Here is a 10,540-nt window from a genome sequence, read left to right as displayed (position 1 = left end):
CATATCAACTGTATTGACTGGTTGATAAAGCTATGTGAAAATTCCTTTCTATTCTCATATTGAAATAGAATACCATGCATCGGCTCAAATATCTGCCATACAAAACAGATCAGTGTACTTGGACTCAAAACTCGCTGCAACCCTATATTGCCTTTGAAGACAATATACATATCATTATTTACTTTCTCTCAACTATGGCCCATTGTTTTCATTGATAGGAAATGAAACCCATGTCTGCAAATATCCTGCTTATTAATCTTATTTTCATGCATCCATTGCTTATAGCTCAAGCCCACACATGTTTTCGCTTCAACAAATTCAATGCCTCCACCCTTTATCAGATAGGGGAAACTTCAATCCACTCCAATGCAATCTGCCTCACAAATCAGTACCAACACATGTCTACCCGAGCTTTGTATACTCACCCTGTTTGGTTGAAATACCCCAATTCATCATTCAGCACAACCTTCGTATTCGCCATGGTTCCTTTTTCCTCTAATGCTCCACACAGTGGGCAGGGGATGGCCTTTATAATCACACCCTCCAAGTCTCCAGTGAAAGATTCTTCATCTGAGTTCCTCGGTTTGTTCAACAGTTCCACCATTGGGAAGCCTTCCAATCATCTCTTTGTCGTCGAGTTCGACACAATCCTCAACAAGGAATATCTAGACATGGACAACAATCATGTCGGCATGGATCTCAACGACCTCAAATCTGTAAAGTCTGAATCTGCGGGGTACTGGATTGGCAACAAGATGTATCCATTAGATCTCAACAGTGGACACAACATTTAGGCTTGGATCGATTACGATGATATCCAACAACAATTGAATGTCATGATAGTGGAAGGCAGTTCATTTTGACCCAAAAATGAAGGCAAAAAGAAAGACAAATACACAGAAATAATACTAATTTTATTGCATTACTGCCTTGCACAAATGCATTACATAAGACCTCTATTTATAGAGATCTGAGAATACTCTAGAATACACATAGAACATTTTAAACATGTTATATTATATTAAACATGGGTAGCTTCTATACTGTAGATGGGACGACTGACTGTCTGCTATTTACTCTGGACGGTAGATGGACGGCTGAGTTGGGTTGGACATGGGCTGGTTGTCTGCTATTAATGACAAAAATTAATACTGCCAACACTCCCCCTTAATTTTTTTCATTAACAAATTTTGCATCTGTAATACCCAATTTGTCTCACAGATATTCAAAGTTATTCTTTGACAATGGCTTAGTGAATATATCTGCCAATTGATCTTCAGATTTGTAGAATTCAAGGTAGATTTCTCCATTGTTGACCAATTCTCTGATGAAGTGGTACCTTGTATCAATATGTTTTCTCCTCTTATGAAATACATGATTTTTAGATAATGCTATTGTTGATTTGTTATCACAAAGAATTGGTGTTGGTTCCTCCTGATGATGGTGAAGATCGAACAAAATTCAACGCATCCATACTGGTTGACATGCTGTAAAAGTGGCAGCTACATATTCTACTTCAGCTGATGAGATCATCACTATAGGTTGTTTCTTTGATGCCCATGATACAGCTCCTGATCCAAGGTGAAAGATATATCCAGAAGTGCTCTTCCTGTCATCAATGCTACCTACAAAATCACTATCAGTATAAACCATCAAACCAAAATTGTTAGCTTTGGAATATAGGATTCCATATCCCATTATTCCTGCAATATATCTCAATATCCTTTTTCCAACTTGCCAATGATAATTTTGTGGTGATTCCATGAACCTTGAGATTAAATTGACACTATACATGATGTCTCGCCTTGTAGCTGTCATATACATTAAACTTCCAACAAGTCTTTTAAACATAATTGGATCAGCATTTGAGCCCTTTTCTTCCTTGCTAAGTTTTGTTCCTGTTGCAACTGGAGTTGACATTGGATTGCAATTCATCATTTTAAATCTCTTTAAAACATCCTTTATATACTTGGATTGACAAATGAAGATACCTTTGTCACATTGAATAACTTCAATACCTAAGAAATATCTCATCAACCCCAAATCTGTCATTTCAAATTCTTTCATTATTTCTGACTTGAACATGTCTACTGATAGATTTCTAGTGAATATCAATTCATCAACATACAAGCATACAATTAAGATCTGACCTTCCTTATTAGTCTTAACATATAACGTGGGCTCATTATTACTTCTATTGAATTGATTACTTATCATGTATTAATCAATCCTCTTATACCAAGCCCTAGGAGCTTGTTTCAAACCATTAAGTGCCTTGTTTAGTTTATATACCTTGTTTTCATGCCCACTAACCTCATAACCAAGTGGTTGTTTAATATATACCGCTTCATCAAGAAAACCATTCAAAAAAGCTGATTTTACATCCATTTGATACACTTTCCAATCATTTTGTGCTACTATTGCTAAAATAGTTCGAACTGTGTCAAGTCTAGCAACTGGAGCAAATGTTTCATTATAATCAACTCCATATTGTTGTGAAAAACTTTTAGCAACTAGTCTTGCCTTGTGCTTAACAATTTTACTTTTTTCATCAAATTTAGTTTTGTAAACCCATTTGACTCCTATACATTCTTTTCCTTTAGGTAAATCCATTAATTCCCATGTGTTATTTCTTTCAATAGAGTCAATTTCTTCATCTATTGCCTTGATCCATTTATCTTCTTTAATTGCTTCATCAAAATACAATGGATCACAAGAAAATAAAGCAAAATTTGAGTAAATATCTAAATTCTCTTCTTTTTGATCATATATTTCTTTTAAGCTTCTTGTCTTCTTACATTTGTAACCTGGTGGTGAGAATGTTGAATCAGATTTATCACTTACATTTGAACTTGGAGGTGAGGCACCTTGCACAAAGTTCCTTGGTGGAGTGTTGGGTGTTGATTGAGTCCCATGTTCCTTTAATTCATCATCACCTTGTAATATTGGTGCTCCTCTTGTGACTTGTTTGTTATCATTTTCATGCCATGAATCTTCTTCTTCAAATTTAACATCCCTGCTAATGATCAATTTCTTTGAAATAGGATTATACAATCTATAAGCCTTTGATTCTTCACTATAACCAATAAAGATGCATTTTTCACTTTTATCATCCAATTTCTTTCTCAATTCAGATGGAACTAATGAATAAGCAACACATCCAAAAACTCTAAAATGGGGTACTGTATGTTTCTTACCATTCCATGCTTCTTGTGGAATTGTCTTCTTAACACTCTTTGTAGGACTCCTATTCAAAATGTATACATCACATGCTACTGCTTCTGTCCAAAACTCATTGGATAGATTTTTGGCCTTCAACATACTCCTTGCCATTTCCATTATGGTTCTGTTCTTCCTTTTTACTACACCATTTTGTTGTGGCATGTACCTTGTGGTAAACTGCTTCTTAATTTCATGAAATCTGCAAAATTCTAGAAAATCATTAGAACTGAATTCACCACCTCTATCAAGTTGCAATACCTTGATGTAGTGACTACTTTGTTTTTCAACCAAATTTTTGAAATCCTTGAACTTTTCAAAATCTTCACTTTTTTGTTTGAGAAAGTATATCCAAATCTTCCTGCTAAAATCATCAATAAATGTTAGGAAATATATACTTCCTCCTAAAGATGGAGTTTTCATAGGTCCACATATATCAGTGTGAACTAATTCCAATGGTGCTCTTGCTCTATATGAACCTCCTACTGGGAAGCTTTCTCTATGTTGCTTTGCCAAAATACAACTTTCACATCAACTTGGTGGTTTCAATATTTGAGGCAATCCTTTCACCATATTCTTCTTTTGTAACAAAATCAAAGCATCAAAATGAAGATGATCATACCTCAAATGCAATGAATCTAGAGGGGGAACATTCAATTTTGTGCCATGTTGACCCTTGCAATTAACCTGCCACTAGGATTTCTATCCAAGATTGTGCAAACATCATTATCAAAAGAAACTTTGTAACCCTTTTGTACTAGTTGACCAACACTCATGAGATTGTGTTTTAATCCAGGCAAAAAATACACATAAGGAATATATCTTTTTCTTCCATTTTTTTTCAAGACATTTATAACACCTTTTCCCATTACAGAGACTTTACTATCATTTCCTAACTTTACTTCAAATTTTATAGAATCATCCAAGCTAGGAAACAAATCTTTATTTCCAGTCATATGGTTACTACATCCACTATCTAGGAACCATATATCAGTAGAGCTTTCTTGAACAACATTACAAGTTATAAATAAACTCCCTGAATTGTTATCAGATACATCTTAGTAATTAGCACCATTCTTTTCAATATCCTCTTGTTTCTTTCTACATTCACTTGCAATATGACCAAATCTCTTATAATAATGACACTGAATTCGAGATTTATCAAACCTTGATGATGGGTGTTGGAATGAACTTTTGCCACGTCCTCTATTCGAACTCTGAATGGATTGATTTGTTCTCTCTTCCTAATTTGGACTTCCATGTCCATCTATGCTTCTACCTCTTCCTCTTCCTCTGTAGTTTGATCTTCCTCTTCCTCTGCCAAAAGATACCTACGATCTAAATGCATTCTCCAAAGAAGAATTGTTATCTCTGTTCATTCTTGATTCATGTGATAAAAGTGAGCCCATTAGTTCATCAATAGATAGTATTGTCAAATCTTTAGATTCTTCGATGGCGACAACAGTGGCATCAAATTTTCTAGGCAAACAACGAAGTATCTTTTCAACAACTTTTTGATCTGTCAAATCATCACCATATGATCTAATTTGATTAACCACATTCATTACTTGATTTAGAAATTGATCAACTGAGTTTGAATCCTTCATACACAAATTTTCAAAATCACGCCTTAAAGTTTGCAATTTAGCAATCTTAACTTTTGATGTCCCTTGATATGTTGTTTCTAAAATATCCCATGCAATTTTAGACTTTTTAGCAGCACAAACCTTAGGAAAAATTGATTCATCTAAAGATTGTTGAATTAAAAACAACGCTTTAGCATCCTTTTTTCTGTTATCTTGTAATTTATCATTTTCATCTTGTGTTAATGTAGACTCATCTTGTGGTTCAATAAAACTCTTTTCAATAAGATCCCATATGCCTTGAGAACAAAATAGTGTCTTCATTTTTATAGCCCAAAATTCATAATTTTTACCAGAAAATATTAGAATTTGTGGTTGAGCTATACTACTTCTTAAAGCCATATTAATACACAGTTACAACTGCACCTTACAATTTTAAACTTTGCTTTACAAAGCAAATCCACCAAACAAATCTAAGTCAATGACATATAGCTTAAACAAACAACATTATAATGTTTATTTTCCCCTTTTAACAATTTTTTTTTTTTTTTAATCATTAGACTTCACTCCAAGAAATCAGCTCATACCTTCTTCAAACATTAAACTGAGATATTTTCCTCTCTCAATCTTGGCAGCCACTAGTCTCCAACTTTAGAAGCTGATAATGATCTGCAATCAAGAAAACATTAAAAGCTCCATTCACTGCTACAACAGTTATACATATCAACACATAATTCTTTTCTTCCTAGGCCCAACTCTTCATGCTCTGATACCAATTTGAAAGCAAAAAAAAGACAAATACACATAAATAATACTGATTTTATTGTCTTACTGCCTTGCACAAATGCATTACATAAGACCTCTATTTATAGAGATTTGAGAATACTCTAGAATACACATAGAACATTTTAAACATGTTATATTATATTAAACATAGGCAGCTTTTATACTGTAGCTGGGACGGCTGACTTTCTGCTATTTACTCTGGACGGTGGATGGACGGCTGAGTTGGGCTGGATGTGGACTGGTTGTCTGCTATTAATGGCAGAAATTAATACTGCCAACTACCGGCAACAAAAAAGCCTCTTTTATCTCTCCAAAAGATGAATCTTTCCGACATCTTGGAACAAGAAATGTATGTGGGTTTCTCTGCATCCACAGGAACAGTCGTTGAAGACCATTGTGTCCTCGCCTGGAGCTTCAGCATAAATGGATCCCCGCCTGAGCTGGATGTATCTCATCTTCCTTCTCTAGTCAAACCCAAGGATTCCAACTCGACACTCATCATAGCTGCCATAACTACAACTCTGGTACTTTTCTTGTTCCTTCTGGTAGCTGCAGCGGTTTTCTGGTGGAAGAGGAATAACCAGACTGACGAAATAGAAGAATGGGAGAAAGAATATTGGCCTCACAGATTCGACTATAAAGACTTATATATTGCAACCAAGGGATTCCGAGAAGATCAGATCTTGGGCTCTGGAGGATTCGGCCAGGTGTACAAAGGTGTTCTTCCTGCTACAGGACAGGAAGTTGCTGTAAAATCCATCTTCAGAGAGACCCCTGAAGCTCTCAAGGAATTCATAGCAGAGATTTCAAGTCTTGGGCGTCTGCAGACAGGAATCTTGTGCAAATCAGAGGGTATTGCAGGAGGGGTACCAAGTTTTTCATATTGTACGACTACATCGCGAATGGAAGCCTGGACAAGATGATATTTGGGAGGACCAAGAGCGTGCTGACGTGGGCTCAGAGGTGGAGAATTCTGAGGGACGTGGCAGCAGGATTGCTGTATCTTCACGAAGAGTGGGAGCAGGTTGTGGTGCACAGAGATATCAAATCTAGTAATGTTTTGTTGAACTCTGAAATGAAGGGGAAGCTTGGGGACTTCGGGCTCGCTCGGATGTACGAGCGTAGAGGAGACCCACAAACTACTCGTGCTGTGGGTACACTTGGGTACATTGCACCGGAGCTGCTAAAAACAGGAAAGGCCGCTCCCAGCGCAGATGTGTTCAGTTATGGTATATTGATGTTGGAGGTTGCATTCGGGAGAAGGCCAGTGGATACTTCCCTCGATGATTCGCAGATAGTAATGGTGGACTGGGTGAGACGGCTACAAGGGAGAGGCAGGCTCACAGATGCAGCGGATCCCAAACTTGGTGGTGAGTATGTTGAAGATGAGATGGAGAAAGTGCTCAAATTGGGACAATTGTGTTGCAATCCTCAGCCGGAGGCGAGACCTTCAATCAGACAAGTGTTGCAGGTAATGGAAGGTGAAGTCTCACTTCCTGCTGTAATATATCTCCGTGAGATGAGTGGAGAGAGCAGTGGGTCATTTCCATTTGCAGGAGTATCGTATGTATCGTATGCCTGCGAATGAGCAGGAGGAATCTCATCATTCTCGTAATGAGGAGAGATTTCAACGTGAGATCTCGGAGTTCTAGGAGGAGGAATCTTATTGCACAGGAGGATGCTATTCTAGCTTGCTGGGCATATCAGAAAATAGATGTCTATGTTGTTTTGTGAAATCAAATCAGATTTACAAGTTAAAATTTTCCTGCTTTTATTTGTGGGATTTTTCTTCAGAGTTTGGGGTCCCAGCCACCATGTTGGGATCAAGAGACAGCACCTCTTGTGGGGTTCTGCGATAGGATTCATGGTCGGATCGAGGAGAAATGCCCTGCAAGCCAAAAATAACTTTTTTATAAATATTCTATCTCTAATTTTATAACTGACATAAATCTTATATAAAATGGCTTTAGATTAGGAATTTTTCGATATGACAATATAGTAGTTTCTTTCAGCAGTATTGAGTTTCAAGAGTTTGTCAATTGTAAATAGGTTGTGGACATTCTATTTGGTAGACACAGTCCAATATTGAATTAACCATGTTACTGTGTGGTTTATTCTTTTGCATTGGTCATTAAAATAATCATATGTTCTATTTCTTACGCTTTGTTCATTTAGATTATTGATTATATTTGTATATTATTGGTATATTTGTAATAATTTGGTTGTCCTATTTTTAATGATTCAAGCAATATATGAACAAAGAAGACTTAGCTCATTGACTTGGACAAAAGTTTCACAATACATCCTTATAGTAATAATACCAAGGCCAGAGGCGCCATCTTAATTATTCAAGAATTTGCTTCAAGTTGGTAGCATTTTCTATGTGTCCTCTACTTTGTTTGGCATTATTTCAGGGAAACTATCTTGGTTTTTGCGGGGAAATCACCTACATGGTCATGCCTTTTCCTTGGCATTATGAATATCAATCTAGCATAAAAATTTATAGAAACTATTTCATGCTATAGTGGGTTGATTACACTTAAACATCATACACTAAGTGTGATATCCCCATTTTAACATATAAATTAAATAATAGATAAGTATTATACATAAAGTTTATAATATTAAAATAATTGATAATGTATAAAAATATTATAATTATACTAAGATACAAATATAAATTATATAATAATAAAAAAATTACAAATATCAACTATATATATATATATATATATATATACATATATATATATATACATATATATACATATATATATATATATACATATATATACATATATATATATATATATACATATATATATATATATATATATACATACATACATACATACATACATACATACATACATACATATATATATATATATATGAATATTATTATATATCCACGTGTATATAATTAGATATTTAAATGTCATGCTATAGATAATTAATACACACACACATATACTATTTTAAGTACTATAGTATATGGTCATTATATCTTTGTTGTATATTAAAATAATATTGTTATAAATAATTAAAATAATTCATATATTATATAATAATATATAATATAGTTACCTTATTAAATATAATTAACATTAATGAAAGGACATGTCTCTATGAAATACCCCTCCCCCCCCCCCCCCCCCCACACACGCACATACACATATACATATACACATATATATACATATATACATATATATACACACACACATATATATACACATATATATACATATATACATATATATATACACACACATATACATATACATATATATACACACATATATATATACATACATATATATACATATATACTGTTACCATGCTTTTAGCACCCACGTTCTAAACTCCCAATCTAACTCTGCAAAGTCGATTTGGGTTGGTTTTTAATTGCTGATGATAGATTATGAACTCTAACTTGTGAAGAAGATAGAGTTATGAAGGTATGCTGAGGTGGAACCATCAAATTCAGAACGTCAATTTTTTGCTTCATTTTAAGATTGGGTTTGCAAAAGGATGAATTGTTAATACATTCCAAGGTGCAGCATATCTGTGGAGTCAAACTTGAACTTGAACCAAAGGTTTCTACTTCAACTTCGTGTTTGAGTCTGCAGAGTCAAAATTTTTGACAGCATTAAAATAACAGTAACAATGCGGGTGGCATAACTTTTAACTCCATCGTGGGATCTGATCGAATTTTGGATATGTCGTTCAAAACCAAGTTTTCTAAAGGTCCACCAAGGCGATCTTCAAAATTTGCCCAAAGTCAAAAGTTATGACAGACTGAATACAGGTCTGTCAACATACCAACAAATGCAAAATGTTCTGCAGTCAGAAAAATAGTCATATTGCGGGGCCCACATATTTTAATCCAACAATTGAATTGAGATAAATTTTGGATATGTTTGAGGAAACCTAGTTATCTAAATTCCCTCCAAACCGTTTTGTAAAATTCACAATGGATCAAAAGTTATGACTATTAAAAGATCATGATAGTAACCTATAACCAGCATACGCCACCTTTCCAACAGGCACATGCAATTCATTTTTGTAGTGACAGGTGTCCATAAGAAGAGTTTGGAGTAATGTAAGAAATATCATAATGTTTATTAAACATTATGTTTATCTTTCTTTGATACATCACTCTTACTCAATAATGGACAGTGGAATATGAAAGGTTGGGAGCATTTTCAAGAAACAGTTATTCAAACTGAAAAAGAATCGATAGAAGGAGAAGATAAATAGTATAGAGAATAATGAGAGAAGGGTTCTTCTTTTTCTGTAGAGGAGTTCTATAGTTGCTGCTATAGGGAGAAGAGATTTCTATTTTGCAGTAGAGGAAGCAGTTTCATTTTATGCAGATTGATTGTAATAAGGGGATGGAACAGTACTATTATTGTTTTATCATGCCTCTGAAATAAAGAGGGACATTAGTGTGTTTGATTTTATAGTCATATACATTTGTGTTTCTGATCTGAAAGGATTTTGGAGTCTTTTTATTTCTGCTTTAGATGCAATTCTTTATTATTATGCCAGATGTGATATATGCAATCTTATGGTTATGTATTCACACTTTTGCATAAAGATGTTTACAGCTTTCTCTCTCCCAATTTTCTCTGCAATGTGAAAGACTTGGTGGATAGTCCTATGGCTATTTGCTGGTTTTTCTCTCATTATCAACTTATTAACCTTATAATTGCATTCATCTCATGTTGATGAGTGGATGTTAGAAAGCCTTGGTGTCTTCTAGTAAAAGGCATAACTAGTTATTAAAATTCTTTGAATATCTTTCTAAGAGGGAGCTTTACCTCTCAATTCAGAGGAAAGCTATCAATCTCATGATAGTATTTCCAACCGTTAGTGGCAGTTCTTAAATTTGGGCATTTGGAGTCATTCTTTGTATTTAATTTTGGAAGGACAAAACTATTTACTAA

General features: G+C 34.6%; 1 pseudogene; it reads left to right on the top strand.

Annotated features, from left to right (window-relative positions):
- Positions 1–230: 230 nt before the first annotated feature.
- LOC149549764 (L-type lectin-domain containing receptor kinase SIT2 pseudogene) lies at positions 231–7,176 on the top strand (annotated as a pseudogene).
- Positions 7,177–10,540: the final 3,364 nt, after the last annotated feature.

The sequence above is a fragment of the Cupressus sempervirens genome, chromosome 7, assembly GCF_028749045.1.
Source record: "Cupressus sempervirens isolate cs-2001-9-10 chromosome 7, ASM2874904v1, whole genome shotgun sequence".
Taxonomy (NCBI): domain Eukaryota; kingdom Viridiplantae; phylum Streptophyta; class Pinopsida; order Cupressales; family Cupressaceae; genus Cupressus; species Cupressus sempervirens.
This window is presented reverse-complemented; position numbering and strand designations above follow the sequence as displayed.